Below are 19,681 nucleotides of genomic sequence, written 5' to 3'. Positions count from 1 at the left end.
GTCTACTTCTAAATCTGAATCTAGTCAGAAATAAAATTTTTTGAAAAAAAAAAAAAAAAAATCAGAATAAAAAAAAAAAAAAAAAAGAAAAAAGAAATGGAAAAGACAACTACTTTTGAGGTAACACTAATTAATTTCTTTCTTTTTAAATTTAAATTTTTTGTTTTTTGAGACAGGATCTTGCTCTGTCACCCAGGCTGGTGTAGAGTAGCTTGTTTATATATCACTGCAGGCCTCAAACTCCTGGACCCAAGTCATCCTCCTGCCTCAGCCTGTCAAGTAGCTAGAACTACAAGTGTGAGCCACCACATCAGTTAATTATATTATATTTATTTATTTGTTTTTGTAGAGACAGGGTCTCACTATGTTGCTTGGGCTGGTCTAGAACTCCTAAGCTCAAGTGATCCTCCCACCTTGGCCTCCCTGGGACTTCAGGCATAAGCCACCATTCCCAGCCAATTTCTAACTTTCTAGTGAACATCTTCAACTAAATTTCCCAAAGGTTCCTAACACTTTGCATGTCCTAAATATTTCATTTATTTTTTTGTTTTTTAACTTTTACTTTAAAATAAGGGGTACATGTGCAGATTTATTACATAAATTTGTGTCATGGGGCTTTGTTATACAGATTATTTCATGGGTATTAAGCCTAGTACCCAACAGTTATTTTTCCTAATTCTCTCCTTCTTCCCACTCTCCACTCTTCAAGAGGCTCCTGTGTGTGTTGTTTCCCTCTATGTGTCCATGTGTTCTTGTCATTTAGCTCCCACTCATAAGTGAGAACATGTGGCATTTGATTTTCTGTTTCTGCATTAATTTGCTAAAGATAATGGCCTCCAGGTCCATCCATGTCCCTGCAAAGGACTTGACCTTATCATTTTACATGGCAGCACAGTGTTCTACGGTGTATATGTACCACATTTTGTTTATCAAGTCTATCATTGATGGGCATTTGGGTTGACATTCCTGTCTTTACTATTGTGAATAGTGTTGCAATGAACAAATATGTGCATTTGTCTTTATAATAGAACAATTTATATTTATAGCCCTTTGAGTATATACCCAGTAATGAGATTGCTTGATTGAATGGTAGTTCTGTCTTTGGGTCTTTGAGGAATTGCCACACAGTCTTTCACAATGGTTGAACGAATTTACACCACCCCCCAACAGTGTATAAGCATTCTTTTTCTCCACAATTTTGCCAGCATCTGTTATTTTTCAACTTTTTAGTAATAGCCATTCTGACTGGTATGAGATGGTATCTCACTGTAGTTTTTAGATTTGCATTTATCTAATGATCAGTGATGTTGAGCTTTTTCATCATGCAATTGTTGGCTGCATGTATGTCTTCTTTTGAAAACTGTCTATAGTTTTGATGAAAGCCTGAGTCAAACATTGGGTGTATTAATACATATTTTATTTGGAAGATTACTCTAAGAATCAGGGAAAAAAAAGAGCATTCAGAGAATAAAACCAGAAATTGAAAAAAAAAGACAAAAAAAGTAAGAGGAGGGTACATTGTTAAACTGGTTACCAGCATCAGCAACTGTGGCTCAGATCCACTGAGGACATATTAGGCATCCTGTAGAAATTGCCTAAAAACAATATCCCAGCAGGATGGGAAAGTAGGAGCATCGATCCATTGATTCCTCTTTCTCCCGCTTCCAGGCTGCATCTGTGTGTTGGTTTGGAGTACTTGTGCCTTAGGAGAAAGCCCTGAAGTAGAAAAGCAATGGTGCAAACCTTCTTATTAAGATAGGACGCTAGCAATATGCATGAGACTGCTTACCAGAGCAGTACTGAAATCACTTGGGCAAAGAAGAGATAGTGCAAAGCACCACAGTGTCTATTATATTTACTCAGATTGCTCCTCCCCATGTATATTCACCTTTTTTCTTGTTGTTGTTGTTGAGATGGAGTCTTGCTCTCTGTCACACAGGCTGGAGTGCAGTGGTGCAATCTCAGCTCACTGCAAACTCTGCCTCCTGAGTTTAAGTGATTCTCCTGCCTCAGCTTCTCAGGTAGCTGAGATTACAGGCACGCACCACCACACCTGGCTAATTTTTATATTTTTCATAGAGACAGGGTTTCACCATGTTAGCCAAGCTGGTTTCGAACTCCTGGCCTCAAATGATCTGCTAACCTCAGCCTCCCAAAGTACAGGTATTACAGACGTGAGCCACCATGCCTGGGCTCACCTTTCTATTAATGCAATCACTATCTATCAAGTTGCCTAAGGCAGAATGCTTTGAGTTATTGTGTACAACCTCATCCCTCAGTCCCTCACATCTATATCAATAAGTTTTGCTCTTTCTGCTTTTTAAAATTGTAGTAAATAACATGCAACATAAAATTTCTCATATTATCTGTTTTTAAGTGTATAGCTTGGTAGTGTTAAGTACATTCCGATTGTTGTGAAGCGGATATCCAGAGCTTTTTCATCTTGCAAAACTGAAACTTTGTACTCATTAAACAACTCCCATTCTCCCCTTTCCTCAGTTTCTGGTAACCACCATTCTACTTTCTGTTTTTGTGAGTTTGACTATTTTAAATCACTGTATGCAAGTAGAACCACACGGTATTTGTCTTTCTGTGACTAGCTTATTGCATTTGCCTAATGTCCTCAAGGTTCATCCATGTTGTGGATATGACAGGATTTCCTTTCTATTTAAAGTCCAATAATATTCTACTGTATGTTCATTTTGTATATCCATTCATCCATTGATTGACATTTGGATTGCTTCCACCTCTTTGCTATTGTGAATAGCACCACTGTAAGCCTGATTTATTTGAACAGGTAGGTATATTTTTCATGTAGTGGTTACCATACTGTATGCACAGTATAGTTCTTTTCTAATTTTAGCATAGTGAACATCATCAAATTGAAAATGAATAACGGTAAAGTCCTGCATTCATGCTAAAAAAATGTTTCTCAAACACAAAATAGATAATAGAGAACTCAACGTAGCGATGTTAAAACATTCACAACTACAATAAAACACACATTTGCTATACTATCAGTGTAAATCTCCATTGAGATAAGTCTTCTAAAAATCAGTTGCAATATTGAAATACTTTAAGAAAGATATAGATAAATGTTTCCAAAGCAGAATAACATATCTGAAACCAAAACGAGAGAATGACAATCAACATGATGTAAAGGATCTGGGAATGTTTTCTTTGTTTGAAAGATGTTTAGGCTAGAAAATAAAATATTTGTGGGAACCATACCTTTTCCTTCAGGTATAACCTTTTGATGTTTTTACTTAGATGTATTCCCACTTTTGATCCAAATACAAAAGTGTGTACTTTTAAAATAAGAGAGGCCTTTTTGTCACAACTTTATTAAAGTTGAGCAACTTTACTGAAATTGAATAACTATTAACAAGATCTTTAGTGATTCATGTCTGAAAACCAGGAGTTTTTTTGGGTATAAGTTTGTCTGTGACTAGAAAATAAGCATACAATTTCCAAACCAGAAGAAATTTTAGAAGCAAATATATTTTCATGTAGTTATGAAATAGCATAGATTGTGCTTTATTTTTTTAATAAGTTGCATTTTTAGATATTAGACAATTTAATTTTAAAAGAAATGAAAACTTATTCAAACAAAAGAGATGTATATTTTAAAAGCATAATGAACAGTTAACAATGTATACTATGTTCTTCCATGCCTTTTCTATGCTATTATCTCCAAATATATATTTGGATAGTTAGTTCTGAGAAATTGGATTTTATAATACACATGGTTGTTCTTTCTTCACATAAAAATATACTAAGGGCAAAATAGATCAATACATATGGATGTAGTTCTCTTTTTTAAATATTTGCTTTATGTTTAATAGAGTTACATCAAATAAATATATACATTTTATAATTATTCAAGTTGTTCCCAGTAATTTTTTACCATTTGTTTACAATGCATTAATATACATTGGTACATTCAAATGTACCAGCAATTGTATTTATGTGACATAGATTCCTAAAACTGGAATAGCTGGGTTAAAGTTTATGTGTATTTTATATTACGATATGTAATTGCCAGATTACTTTTCTAAAAGCTCTCCACAAACCCCTTGAGCAATGCATGAAACTCTTTTGACTCCTCACTTCTAAGGAAACATGGCTGTTCTAGATTTTACAATTTCATAAAAGTGTCTTCAATTATTTAATATGCTTTGCAAGTGAGATTAGGCTACTTTGTGTCACTTAAAACATAGAGCTAGTATAAAGGAAAGTAGCTTTTGGCTTAGTGTAATTTTTCTAGCGTTAGAGCTACTCATTAATGACAGAGACTGCCTTATTAAGAAGTTAATTTACTATTTTGGAAGCTGTGCTTTGGAAATAGCCTTTCTATTAATCATCTTCATATTTGCACTATAATTTGTTGTTTATATAGAACATTAATATGTTTTGATTTCTATTTATCTGTGTATCTTCACTAATCTGTTATTTTATAGATATACATTTTACAAACAATTTTGTTTTATTTTGATATAGATAAAAAATTTATATTAATATTCTCTCATTTTCTCTCTCTCTCTTTCACACACACACCTCCAGCCTTCTCCTTGGCACTTTGGAAAAACAGAGTACTATGGAACACATTATTTATCTAGAAGTATGTAATATAGTTACGAATATCCAAATTAATTATCTTTTACAGATCATTTACCAACTCAATATTCATGTTAAAATGTAAATGTTTAATTCAGGTATATCTGTAAACATAATAGAGGGCTCTTTGTTTTGACTTATTTCTATGACCCTAGTTAATGTCAGTGATGCCGCAACAGAACTTTTAATCACTACATATTCCTCCCTCCCCCCATAACTAAATTTTGATATGACAATCAAAGGAGAAGACTCTGAAAACAAGACAATGGAGTAGTTTAAACTAATGGTTAGAATTTATTTTAATAGAGTCTGCAAGTGTTAGTTAGTAAAAGAAGGTATTAGAACAGTAAACGCCACAGACCCCAGAATTTGCTGGTAAAATATCTTGGCAACAATAAGAGTAGTGCACCATCTCAAGGACAGATGACTTGATATTTCCCAGATGTCACTGTTTAGTGTGTCACTGTCCAGCAGCAGCCACTGATTAGAAAAAGTCCTTTCTCCTCCTGAAGGAGCGTGGCCAGCATTGAAGGCAGTAGGGGAGATGTTGGCAAGGTACTGGAGCAGGTGGCAGCAGCAGGTGTGATAGGCTAGAGATGACAAGGGCACAGAGTGTGCTGTTGGCAAGCTGTCGGTAACCAGAGTTCAGGAACTAGTGATAGCAGAGAAATTGCAGAGACAGTGGCATGGGATAAAGAAGAAGGGCAGAACAGACTGTCATAGCAGGATGATAGGTACCCCCCAAACAAGCAAAAACAGGGAACGTGATAATAGTGGAAGTGGTGGCCTGCAGCCCCAAATTGGCTTGGGAGGATCACACCATGATGACAAGGAAGCCTGCAGTACTCCAGCAGACCCGAGAGTCACCCAGAGCTTACATGCCAGAAGGCAGGTGATACACTGCAGCCACCATGGAGAGTGGAAAACAAAGAGAAGTGAATCTTAGCGATATTTTGTTTTTCATTTATTGTTGATGCTTTGTTCTTTTTCCACTCAGGGAACAGTAATCTGAGAGGAGCACTTGGGCATCCGCAAATACTCTAAAAACCCAGAGTTCTTAGCCTAGAAATCAGAGATTGAACATCTTGTTAGAGCCCCAATTCTATAGCCATGTTAAGACCATGTATCAAGATGGGTAATTATAGATGATTGTAAAGTACTTCTGTCATATGATTCAATTGAGTAAATATTTACTGATGCCAGATTGCTGCATTAAAGTTCTAAAAAATAGCAAGTCACTGAGGACTCCTGCAATGCTGGATTTGGGTTCCGCCCTGACACTGTGTAACAGTACAATGTGCAGACGTTTTAATTCGATGTGAAGGAATTCCATCAATATTTTATTATGTTTGCCTTGACAAATTGTCTCACACAAGAAAGTAGTCCTCTAGGAGGATAGTATTCCAAAAGTGTCAGTCCTGCTCAGAGGAGGGTTGAGATACAGAGCAGAGTTTAATTTCAGTACCTTATGATATGTTTTCTGAGACACTTAATAATTTTAAAAGTGACGTTTTTAAAATGTCAACTTGTAATGACAAAATTTTACAAAGTATTAAAAGTGTTTACTAAATTATAGCACCCAGGTACAGTTCTGGGTGCTAGAGATATGATAATAAATAATAATAAAAACAAAACAACCATGACCTTTATGAACTGCAATCCAATAGAGTGAGGCAAATGATAAATAAACCACTTAAAAAATAAAATATTTTAGCCTGGCATAGTGGCTCACATCTGTAATCTCAGCCCTTTGAGAGGCCCAAGCAGGAGGATCGCTTGCATACAGGAGTTCAAGACCAGCCTAGGCAACGTGGCAAGATCCTGTCTCTACAAAAAAGGGAAAAAAATTAGCCAGGCATAGTACTACATGCCTGTAGTCTCAGCTACTTGAGAGGCTGAAGTGGAAGGCTGCTTGACCCAGGAGGCTGAGGCTGCAGTGATCAGTGACTGTGCCACTGAACTCAGCCTGGGTGACACAGCAAGACTCTGTTTCAGAAGAGAAGAGAAGAATAGTTTTTCATAGTAAGCAGGATGGCGATATTAGGTGGGAGGTGCAAGTGTTGTTAAATAACAACTGGTGGTCAAGGGAGGCATTTTTGACTATTCGCCATTGAACAGAGACATGGAAAGTAAGGAAGCAAGTTGCACAGCTATGGAGAGAAAAAAATGTTCTGAAAAAATCATGCTTGATGTAGTCCAAGAAGAGCAAGGAAGCCAGTGTGATTGACAAAGAGTGAGAGAGAGTAAGACTGGTAAAAGAAGAGGTCAAAGGAAACAGTGATCATTATCATGTGTGAGCTTATAGATAATGGCAAGAATTGCAAATTTTAATCTGAAAGATAAGAGAAACCAATGAAGGGTTCTGAGCAAAATAACATGGTCTTAATTAATTTTCAAAATGATCTCTCGGGAGTCGGGTAAAGGATAGACTATAAGGGACACAAGGGTGAAAGCTGGAAGTTAAATTAGGAAACTATTGAAATAATTCAATCCTAAGATAATGCAGCTTTTACTGATGTATTTGCATTAGAGGGGATTTAAGGGTTGGATGTTGGATACATTCTGAAGATAGAGCAACAGGAGTTGCTGATAGATAGAAAGGGTACAGAACAAAGGAAACAGAGGAAGATAGGAATGACACCAAGTTTTTTGAATTAAGCAGTTTTGCAGAATGGGTATGCCACTAACTTAGAAGGGAAAGACTGCTGGAAGAATAGGTCTGGGGGATAAAATTCGGAGCTCTGTTTTGGCTATCTATTAGGTAAACACGTGACAATGTTGAATAGGTGTTGATTATAAAAGTCTGGAGTTAGAGAGAAATTGATCTTAGAGATATAAATTCAGAAGCCATCAGCAGATAGATAAAATTTAAAGCCATGAGGCTAGATGATGTCATCCAGGAAACTACTATAGTTAGAAAAGAGATCAAAGGATTTTAAAGTTAAGCCATGAATAAAATGAAAGCAAGACACTGAATATCCCCAGCCAATGAGGTAAGAGACAAACTGAGATAGGCGGCCAGCAACCAAGAGAAGACATTCTTTCAAGAAGCAGGAAGTGATCAATCATGCTAAATGTTAATAGTTGTCAGATAAGAATAACTGACATTTGACAACATGATACACTATTATCGTGAGTGATGAGAGAGTTTGGTTGAACTCTCTGAGCTCAGGAGAGAGAATAGGAAGAAAAGATTTGGTGATTTCAGTAGCAGAAAATTATCTCACTCATTTATGAATTTTGTTGTTTATGGGGATCAGAGAAATGGAGAGGTAGCTAGAAGGAAATATGGCAATGAGAAAAATCTTATTAAAATATGAAATATCAACAGTATGTTTGTATGAAGGTAGAAATGATCAGATAAGAAGAAAACTTGGCGATGTAAAAGAGGGAGGGGAGAAGTGCTGGGGAGGGGCATGTTTCAGTGCATTATCGCTAGACAGGGCTTCTTTGCCTTGGCACTACTGACTTCCTGGACCCTGGACCAGACAATTCTTTGTTGTGGGGGCTCTTCTGTATATTGTAGGGTGTTTAGCAGCATCTCAGCCCTCTACCTACTAGATGCCAGAATCACCTGCTCCCTCTCATTGGGTTGTAACAACCAAAAATGTATCCAGACATTTTTCCCTTGGGGGACAAAATCACTCCTGGTTGAGAAACATTTGTGTACTACTTGCTCTTAGGTAAAAGCACAGAGAGTCTGTCTGTCATATCAGGAGGAAAAGCAGGAAAAGTGGTCATGGATACTGGTAACCTTGAAGATGTAATAATGGGATTATATGATATTACTTCTGATTGTTTCTGTTTCATTTGAGAATAAGAATGGAAAAAATGCATTGGAGATTGGAGAGGAGAAAAGCAGCATCGAGGAGAGTGGAGGGGTGGATAGTACAGGGATTAGATTGCCAGGGAGCAAAAGGCAGTGGTAATGAATTTAAAGTAAAAACCAGTCAGCATGCTTAAGGCATTATATCTATGGTTGTGGGTGGAGGGCAAGATCATCAGAGATAAGAAGACTGAAAAAATGAGAGGCAATGGGATTGAAGGACATATAATATGGGTATGGAAATAATTATGAAGAGAAAGAACAGAAATAACGAGGGAGCAAGAGAACCAGGAAATAATATTTATAAGAAATAAGAAGATCTGAGTATCTGTAGATGTCCCCAACAAGTAGGACAGCAAGTGGTGTAATCTGATGGCAACAGGTCTAAAGTCAGGGATTTTAGAAAGAAGTGAGGGACAGTGGTCTGGAAGAGTACTCACCCCACTTCTGGCCTAAATTGCATAGGGAGCATGAGAGAAACAGCTGCGACTTGAGAGGGCTGTATGGGAAGCAAGATCATGAGGGAGAGCAAAGATTAAGTTAGGACAAGATGATAAAGGGGCATTTTTAAATGCCATTGAAGACATAATGGATTTTTCTCATGAGGAAACATGAGTTCCAGATGGCACCATGGAAAATGAGAGGAAAGAAAGGGGGGAAAAAGGTTAGATGAGAAATTGCTCAGAATTATATGAAGATAATAGACTTCTTATGATGATTTAGTAAACTGGAATGTAGGGCATGATGGGATGAGTACTAATTGTTTCCTGAAACAGTGTCTTTAAAACATTTTGCTTTAAGCAGTACATTTTATGTGGCTTCTGGTACACACTCTCACCAAGCAATTATTAAGCTAGGCATGTATCATACATTTGACATACTCTGTTTTCTTTTTTCATCTGAACTATTCTCTTTAAAATGTAAGTTGCTGATTTGATTTCGCAACTCACTAATAGACCATGATTAGCAGGTTGAAAAATACAATTTTAAACAGATTATGCACAGGTGAAATTGTGAATGGTAGAGGAAATATGCTTTTTCCTTAAACACTTTTCAGTGGTGGGGAACTAAGTACTACTCTGTTGTTAAGAAACATGAATTTCCAAATCTACAGGTATGAGCAATGTAATTTTTAAAATTTTACAATTGAGTAAACCTGGGGGAAGGGATGGAAAGTTCAAGAGTGACTCATTAATACAATTTTTGCTAATCCATCATAGTGAAGAATCAGAGAAGTAAACTCAATTGTTTACTGTCCTCTAATTCTTCATTACATCAAATTGGCAAAATATCAATGAGTCACTGTTGCGTTTTCCATCCTGCCCTCCAGGTTTGGAGCAAGCTTAGGGTAATTTAGGGGACCTCGATTATTAGCCATTTGTTAATATTGATTGCCATTGGAATGATCATTGTTGCCCTAAACTACTCCTTAATAATTATTAAAGCTCAGCTATATGTATGTTGTATTTGCAGTATGAATCTGCCAGACACTTTTCTCTATGTCTTTTTCCTGTCTGACAAAGCTACCAGAGTTTTACAGCCCCAAGTTATTTCTTTCCTCATATGTTTGCCTCCTGAACAAATGCTCCTACAATGTTGGAGGTTCTTTCAGTTTGTGGGTGGAAGTTAGTTTGTGAGTGTTCTTTTAGTTTCTGCTGTTGAGTCTGTAAGATACCCTGCTGATGTATGTGAATCCCCTTGTCCCTTTGTCTTCATCCACAAAGCCTCTAACTTCTCCTAAGTGTTAGGGTTTTTACTACAAATCCCAGAAATATGGTATGCTGCTCTAGTTTCTACATAATCATATGGTCTCTTTGACTCAACAAACTGTAGAGTCAGCCACTTGCTTGGATGGAGATCATGGAAAGAGGAAATACAGAGCTAAAGGAATTTAAATTAATAGCTCAAACTCTTATTCAGCTATATTAACAAGCTATCTGTGAATGTTTCTAATGGTAAGACATTTCTAACAAGGACCATATTTGGAAAATTGTAAATACACTTTTCTTTTTTCTTTCTGTAAGCCCTTCATCAAGCTTGTCCAAAATATCAAACTACGTGGGAATGGGAAGCAATGGTAAGGATTTATAGAAAGCATAAGAGAAAGAATGAAGTAATACAGCAATCCCCCACCTCATCCATGGTTTTGCTTTCCCTAGTTTCAGTTATTCATGGTCAGTCCTGGTCCAAAAATAGTAAATGAAAAATTCCAGAATGAAAAACTCATGAGTTTCAAATTGCATGTCTCTCCAAGTAGTGTGATGAATCCCATGCCATCCTGCTGCATCCTGCCTGGGACATGAATCATCCTTTTGTCCAGCATCCACTTTGTACATGTTACCTGTCCTTAGTAACTTAGTGCTTATGTTTGAGTAACACTTATTTTATTTAATGATGGCAGCAATGCACAAGAGTAGTGATGCTGGCAATTCAAATATGTCAAAAAGAAGCCAAGCATATGCCAAAGGGAAGTTGTTAATCTCTAACCGCGCTTCATTTATAAATTGAACTTTATCATAGGGACGTTTGTATTGGAAAAAATAACATAGTATAAATGGAGTTAAGTATTATTAGCAGTGTCAGGCATCCACTGGGGATCTTGGAACATATTGCCCCTGGATAAATAGGGACCACTGTATTTGGCTTCTAATATCCAAAATGGGATTAGGCAGCAGAACTAATTAACCAGACTATTGTCTTGATAAACTAGGGCATCTCATCCTCAGCATGGCTGACATTTAGAAATGAATATTTCTTTGTTGTGGGGTACCGTAGTGTGCATTGCAGGATGTTTAGCAGCATCTCTGGCTTCTGCCTAGGAGCACCGCACCCTAAGTTGTGGCTACCAAACATGTTTCCCGAAACTGTCTCGTGAACAAAATTACCTCTAGTTAAAATCTACTGTGATAGAAGGTTTGACAAATTTCTTTAAGTTATATTTAAGCTATGAGACCAGATCTGAAGGACTTTATTATAGAATCTCCCATAGGATGGAGAAAACACTCCTTTCCCCTAGAGTAGCTAAGCCATAGAAAAAGGATATAATCTAAAGATAGGGAAACATGTACAACTAGGAAAAATTCTCCCCCAGTTTAACATTCTTTCATTTTTGGTCCTATTACTGTCCTCTGTTAATATGTTTAATTATTTAATTGCTACTCCATTTAATAACACTTCAGCTACTTGAAGACATGTCCTTCAAGTTCTTCTTCTTTTTGAATTAATCATTTTCAATGACATACTAGTGAATTTTTCTTGTGAATAATTTTCATGGGAACCCAGGAGAAAAAGTATAAGGTACCTTTATCTCTGTGTGAATTAAAGCAAGAATACGTATCCTCAAGGCATCCTTAGACATGTAACAGACATGCTTCTTAAAGACATTGACAATATCCACAAATGTGGAATAGAACCAAAGAAAAATTGTTTCTTTCATGAATGCATAGTTATCTTATACATTATTGACGTCACACCAAAAACAGAGCACTTACTTCTAGTGTGCATTTTGGCAGTGGAAAGCCAGAATCCACTATCACGACTCTTAATATTCAAGAAGTATAAAAGTTTTGGAACTGCTTGGGGCTGAGATTGCCAGTCTCCAGCCTAAGCCCCAATATTAACAGTCAGTGTGACCCTTACTCAGTGAGTTTAATATCTGATGTTTCTTCTTTTTGACAATAATTGTATCTTTTAGCCTTTATTCTTAAGCTGTAACATTAAGACTACCACATGGAAGAATAATTGGAGAATGATTAAAATAATTCCAGTAGCAGTTACGAGAAATTAATAAAGGGGCAAAAATAGAGAAAATGTGCTGGAAATAGACATAACAGTCACAGAGAGGGAGGTAGGGAGTTTGGAGGTAGAAAAAGGTGGGGTTGGCAGGGTGGAGAAACATGTAGAAAAGAAGCAACAACAGGAAAGTAGCCAAAAAGTATAGGCTATGAATGTGCTTTCTGCCTCTTCTTTTTGAGAACTGATGGCTCCCAGTCAGCTATATCAACCAGAAGGAAGGAGCAGGGAGGGACCGGGTATGGAAGGACCTGAGAATAGAGAAACTGAACACCTGAGAGGAAAAGGAAGGAAAGTGAAACCACAGAGAGAGGAAGGATGGGTGTTCAAAAGTATTCCAGCTATTGGTGTCTCACAGCTAAAGTTATGGAAAGTTAGTAGAAGGAAAAGAAATCTGAATGTAAAATAGAAATTGGTCATCAGAATAAAATTTAAAGAAGGCAGCAAACAGTGAAGGCTTTGTTAAAATTTACCTAAGAATAGACAGCTGAGGCTCTAACAAATTATTTAAGCATAAAGATATCAAGAATCAGCATATGTAATTTAAATTTTGAAGGAAGGTAATGTATGAAATATTTTCAAGAAAATTGGGGCCTGACTGTACAGCTGGAATCACATCTGTAATTCCAGCAATTTGGGATGCTGAGGCAGGATGATTGCTTGAGTCCAGGAGTTTGAGACCACCCTGGGCAACAGAGAGATCACGTTTCAACAAAAAGTAAAAGAATTAGTTGAACATGATGGTATGTGCCTGTGGTCCCAGACACTTGGAATGCTGAAGCAGGAGGATTGCTTGAGCCCAGGAGGTCAAAGCTGCAATGAGCCATGATCATGGTTCATGCCACTGTACCACTCCAGCCTGTCTCCCAAAAAAAGAAAAAGAAGAAGAAGAAGAAAAGAAAAAAAGTGGGGCTTGGATTTGGTTTTATGATAGTTTTGGAGCTGTGTTTTATAACACCAGAAGCCTCTGGTGCTAAGCAGACTTAGCCTTTTGATGTTATAAAAGGGCTGGAACTAATTACCCAGCCACCTCTTTTCCTATGCTCTACATTAACTTAGTACATAACACAGGGCAAATTAAAAATATACTATAATAAAGAATCTTTTTTTTTTTTTTTTTTTTTTGAGACGGAGTTTCGCTCTTGTTACCCAGGCTGGAGTGCAGTGGCGCGATCTCGGCTCACCGCAACCTCCGCCTCCCGGGTTCAGGCAATTCTCCTGCCCCAGCCTCCTGAGTCGCTGGGATTACAGGCACGCGCCACCAAGCCCAGCTAATTTTTTTTTTTTTTGTATTTTTAGTAGAGACAGGGTTTCACCATGTTGACCAGGATGGTCTCGATCTCTTGACCTCGTGATCCACCCGCCTCGGGCTCCCACAGTGCTGGGATTACAGGCTTGAGCCACTGCGCCCGGCCAGAATCATTTATTTTTAAGTTATTTAATTGTGATTATAGATTGTGGCTAGCTGCAGTTGGCTACAAACTCAACTGGCTGTGATGACTCCAAAATGACCATTTTATTTCTTTACCATGAAGGCTTGATAGTCCCCTTTAGAGGCTTTTAGAAAAGAGACTAATGGACAATTTCCAAAGAAGTTCTAATAAAAGTTTAAACCTTAAGATGGAAGAAATAAACATGTTAATATGCTATTTAATGTATTATTTATTAATTGTAAGACTAACAAATATTTGTAGGTCAGTCCCAGGGTTGCCATGAAGATCAAATTTTAAAATGTATGTGAAATGTTTTGGTAACCATAAAACACTAAAGAAATTTAAACTCTATTATTATTCATATTTCTCCTGAAATTAGTCATTGTAGATGTTCATTACTGATACTTCAACTAAGCAAGATGTTAAATGATAAAATACATCTGAAGAAAGACAATTCAGTCCTGCACGTTTAGGGAGAAACATGAAGTTTAGTAAACACCATGAAAGCACTATAAAAGGGAAAGCAAAAAAAATGTTTATCAAAGTTTCAAGAGACAAAACATTTACTACTGTTACTTTTATAAGAGACAATCACCCCCCCAGCATGAAAATGTATTAGGTTTAACCTAGGGAAAAAAATTGTGCAGAAATAGCTTGCATTTGTAGGACATATTTCAGAAAGAATAATAAAAAATAGTCAAGCAATAGTTTTGTCATAATGTACAATGTTAATAAATACCTTTGAAAAGATTGGAAAGTTTGATACACTACTTCAGATCTTTCATATGACTGGTGAATAACAGTGCGAAAGAGAAATTAAGTTAAAACACAACAATATAAAATAAAAGGTCAGTAAGCAGAGGAAACTGGCAGTAGAAAGTTAGTGTCAGGTGTGAAGGAAGAATTTCTAGAAAAAAGCTTCTTGAAAGAATAAGGGAAGAAAAGAAGAGGTGACCGGGCGCGGTGGATCATGAGGTGGATCACACCTGTAATCCTAGCACTTTGGGAGGCCGAGGTGGGCGGATCACGAGGTCAAGAGATTGAGACAATCCTGGCCTATATGGTGAAACCCTGTCTCTACTAAAAATACAAAAATTAGCTGGGTGTGGTGGCGCATGGCTGTAGTCCCAGCTACCTGGGAGGCTGAGGCAGGAGACTTGATTGAACCAGGAAGTCGGAGGTTGCAGTGAGCCGAGATAGCCTGCCACTGCACTACACAGCCTGGCGACAGAACGAGACCCTGTCTAAAAAAAAGAAAAAAAACGAAGAAGAGAAGAGGTAACACAAAGCAGAACAGGTTTGTTCCTCTGCATAGGCGAGCGAAGTATTGGCCTGATTCTTTGATTTCAAGAACCTTTAAAGTAGGTTCAGTTTCATGAGCATGCAATCGGTGCAGTGTCACAGGGTCCTACGCTCAGAAAGACCGCATGTTAGGTTTAAAGCTCTGCCATTGCCATCTTGAAATTTTAAATAAATTTATCCCTAAATTATGTTTTGCAAATGAAATCTAATGGGACAATGGAGCCTATGAGTGTGCACAGGAGATAGAGGCCTCAATATGAGTGTCCACCACTGTTCCTTGCTGCCACATTTATATATAGCATTTGTGATGCCCCATAAGCATAGAATTCCAGTGGACTCATAGGGGGTGTAGTAGTTCAGTGAGACATAAAGCCACTATGAGTTCATTTTGTTACTACTAAGATTGACTAAGGGTGGGGTGGGGATGTAGGGGGACTTGCTCAGGCCCTGGGAGGCCACCCTTTGAGTTTCAACTGGAACTTGTTTGGAATGCAGAAAGAAGGCAATGGTGCTGAGCTGCTTTTTACGTATTAGCCAACCACTTATGCTGAAAATAAGGACAGAAGAAAAGGGAAAGATAGGACAGTCCATAATGCCTTTGGCTTTCCTTCCTTACTTATCAGTAAGTCAAAGGTAGAATGTATTGGTAGAATGTGTATCCTTCAAGAAAGGAAATATAAAAACATGTTAGCTTTGTGTCGATTTCCACTGTTCTGGTAACAACAGAATACATACAAGACACAAAATAGAATTGTCTAATTTTGGTGATTCTGCATACAGGTTAAATGGTCTTATATTTACATCTAAAACTGGCATGGCACAATATGAAGACAAGGAGTAAAATTTGTGCTAATGATTTTAAATTTAAAAGATTTTCTACTTGGAACAAAATTAAATGCTAATAAAAACAGTATAAATTGAAAAAGAAGGAAAAATAGAAGAAAAATCTTTATATTTGAATACCTTTAATGGTACTCTTTTTCTATTATTATTTTTTTTTTTTGAAAAAGATATCTCACACTTTTATTTTGCACTGGGCCCTGAAAATTAGGTAGCCAGACCAGTCTGAGATGTCTGCACCATTTCCCAGCTGTAACCCAAAATACCTTTTCACATACTGGGACCCAAGTTCTGTTAAGATAACACAAAGCTTATCATTCAACAATTACCAAGAAGCTTAAAATGCTAAAAGAGATGTAATACAAATAGCAGTGGACCTGATTTTTAAAAGAGTGATTAAATTCTGGCACTGTCACCATGTGTATTTGAGAAAATTATGTACATTTTTTTATCCCTTCATTACCTTAACTGTAAAATGGGCTAGATTATCTACCTGTAAGTCCTTTTCAAACTCAATGGAATCTGAAACTAAATCTTTATTAAGCACGTATAAATGGCTAAAGTATAGAACTCTTTACAGATTTTGAGATTATTAGAGAAAAAGACTCTTGATATCTGAAGGGAAAAGAATTGGGGTTTCAGGAGATGAATTGTTTCACTTTTTCACAAGACCAGTTCTACAATTAAAATCCTTAAGTAAAAGTTTAAAAAAGAAGTAAACAGACGATAGAAAACACTACTGTGAACTGGCTTCATCCTCCGCCTTCCTCTTCCTTCGCTGATGCCTCCTGGCTCTTGTCAGCCTCCAGCCAGCCTCTCCTTAACACCAAATACCATGCCTTCAAGTTGCAGAGTTCTGATGGAGAGATATTTGAAGTTGATGTGGAAATTACCAAACAATCTGTGACTATCAAGACCATGTTAGAAGATTTGGGAATGAAGATGATGACCCAGTTTCTCTACCAAATGTTAATGCAGCAATATTATTTAAAAAGTTATTTAGTGGTGCACCCACCACAAAGATGACCCTCCTCCTCTTGAGGATGATGAGAACAAAGAAAAGCAAACAGACGATATACCTGTTTGGGACCAAGAATTCCTGAAAGATGACCAAGGAACAATTTTTGAACTCATTCTGGCTGCAAACTACTTAGACCTCAAAGGTTTGCTTAATGTTACATGCAAAACTGTTGCCAATATGATCAAGGGGAAAACTCCTGAGGAGATTCGCAAGACCTTCAATATCAAAAATGACTCTACTGAAGAGGAGGAAACCCAGTTACACAAAGAGAACCAGTGGTGTGAAGAGAAGTGAAATGTTGTGCCTGACACTGTAACACTGTCAGGATTGTTCTGAATACTAGTTGCACTGCTATGCTTACAATTGTTAATATTAGACAAACAGCAGCAAGTCAATTGTATTAGCAGAATATTGTCCTCAATGCATGTGTAGTTTGAGTACAGATTCCAAACCTATGGCTGAGTTTCTTCTAGTATGTTTGAAAGTTTCTTTTTTCTTCTCTCTGAATAAAACTGAACTGTGGGTTCTCTGTAAGTGGCATTTTGGGCTTTCCCTCTGTTTTGTAAAGCAATGTCTACCTAGTTTATTGTCCAGTTAACCTTAGTGACCTTTTAAAAGTTGGCATTGTAAATAAAACAACTTGCAAAAAAGTTTTCTGGAATAAAATAAAAGAAAAAAAAGAAAACACTACTGTGTACAAAACACCTGTTAAGTGCTGAACACTGTTCATGTTATTCCTCTAATGTCTCACAATCAGCTTATGAGATATATGTAAAAATCGTCATTTTAAGAACAAGAAAAATAAAGCTTACAGATTAAGTAAATTTCCTGAAGCCACATTGTTAATAAAGTGGTAGGATTTTGAATCTCAGCTTGGATGGCAGCAAAGATGATACTCTTTCCACTATAACAGAGAAAAAAAATGTTTTTTAGAGAGACTTAATGAAAGTATATGAAATAAAAAGTTCAAAAGTTAAGTAAACAAGTAACATGGAGAAGGAAACTCATATGCTCATTTCGTTTTAGCTTTCTCAGGTGATAAATTAGGAGTCATAAAACTACAGGATATTAACTGCATTATCGATTATATAACTACATAATTTTGAATGTTTTGAATAACAATTGAAATGAAAATATACAAAAATCGAAGTAAAAAGAAAACGTAAAATCTGTATATAGTTTTTGTTATTTTATAATACTCATTTTGGGTGTACATTCATGTTACCTCAGAAATGTTTTAAAACTTACAGTTAATAGAAAAATGACTGTAGTCATTTTGAGCTCATTGAGTGATATTAAAATAGCCTGATTGTATTGTTACTTTTTTTAAAATTGAAGAAATGATCTCATTCTGAAATGTTTTCATTTATATTTCTAAAATCTGTTCTTAGTAAACCAGCCCAAACCAATTATGTTAATTTTCTAAGAACATTGGTTAATTGGGTTTCCTTCTAGCCTTTCAATCCTATAATCAATGCAAAATATAACTGGAAAAGTTAAAACATCTATAATTTTTAAAAAACATCCACAATTTCTTCATTTATGGCCTAGTGGAAAAATAAGGCAGAGGGAACTGCTTGCCTAAATTCTCAAACTGAGTCAGGAGCAGACTTCTAAGTTTGATGCTTCTTATGTTACGCTGATAATTATTTCTGCTTGCTCATTCACATCCCAGCTATATATCCTGCGGCCCACTCCTGGCTGGTTGACATTCAGAATATTCAGGTGAGCCAAATTAGTCATGATTAAGTGATGTTGCACATACATATCCTTTGACTCATCCATTCTTTGCATCCTCAGCAACACAACTGTGAACGCTGGCAATGCAATAGTTATTTATGGCTAAGTTACACAGTCTTAGTTTGCTGCTATAATACTTGATGAAAGTTAACGTTTTTAAAACTTTAAAAAAATATTTTAGGCTTCCTTATTTGTAATATACAGCAATGTTACTTAACTAAATTAATTCATTGTGTTGTTCTGAGCTTTGAATGAGATACTGTGTGAAGGCATTTGTAAACTCTAAAAGAAGCATTTTAATACAAAGCAATGGCATGGAAAACCAACAAAATTACATAGCTTACAGCTATATTTAAAATTATTAGCTTTCTAGAAACTATAAAGTTTATATATTCCATTGGTTTATAAGGATGAAGTGAAATTTGGTATTTTCTGACAGTTTTAAGAAAAATAAGCTTAGATACACATCCTATTGTACTATTTCCTGTGGTCAATAAATAGTCTCTATTGGTCGGCTATGTTCTTTCTCTGTGTATTTAAGCTAAAATCTCTTGATCCAGAAATTTAAAAAGTTATTTTGAAATCTTCTATTGACTACTGTGTCTTGTCAGGCTAGCATCTCTTTCTCTCTTTTCTTTCCCCTTCTGAGTCCACTGTCTCCACTCTTCCTTCCTAACCGTTCACTTCTCTCCTTGCAACTCTTCTCTCAAAGCTCAGTGATGACTTCCTAATTGCCAGATCTGAGCATTTTAAATCCAGCCTCGATGTGATCAAGTTATGTTGACTATTCAATCTTTCTGGAAATGTTCTCCATCCTTGTTTGCCAAGGCACTCTCTCATAATACTCCTTGAAGAAGACACTTCGCATCTTCCAGAAATTCTTGCTTGACTCCTCTGCTACTTCCCACATCCAAGAGCAATTGTTTTCTGAAGCCCTATCTTAGTCCTCTTCTCTCCTTCATTAACCTTGTTATAATATAGTGAGAAGGACTGAATTCTGTATAACATTAAATTTTCCTCTCTATGAGCATGATATATTGCTTCATTTATTTAGGTTTTCTCGTCTATTTCTTGATAATGTTTTATAATTTTCCTTTTAGAGGTCTTGCA

General features: G+C 36.5%; 1 pseudogene; it reads left to right on the top strand.

Annotated features, from left to right (window-relative positions):
• Nucleotides 1-5,344: 5,344 nt before the first annotated feature.
• Nucleotides 5,345-17,125, top strand: LOC108305504 (annotated as a pseudogene).
• Nucleotides 17,126-19,681: the final 2,556 nt, after the last annotated feature.

This window comes from Cebus imitator, unplaced genomic scaffold (genome assembly GCF_001604975.1).
Source record: "Cebus imitator isolate Cc_AM_T3 unplaced genomic scaffold, Cebus_imitator-1.0 Scaffold64, whole genome shotgun sequence".
NCBI classification, from domain to species: domain Eukaryota; kingdom Metazoa; phylum Chordata; class Mammalia; order Primates; family Cebidae; genus Cebus; species Cebus imitator.
This window is presented reverse-complemented; position numbering and strand designations above follow the sequence as displayed.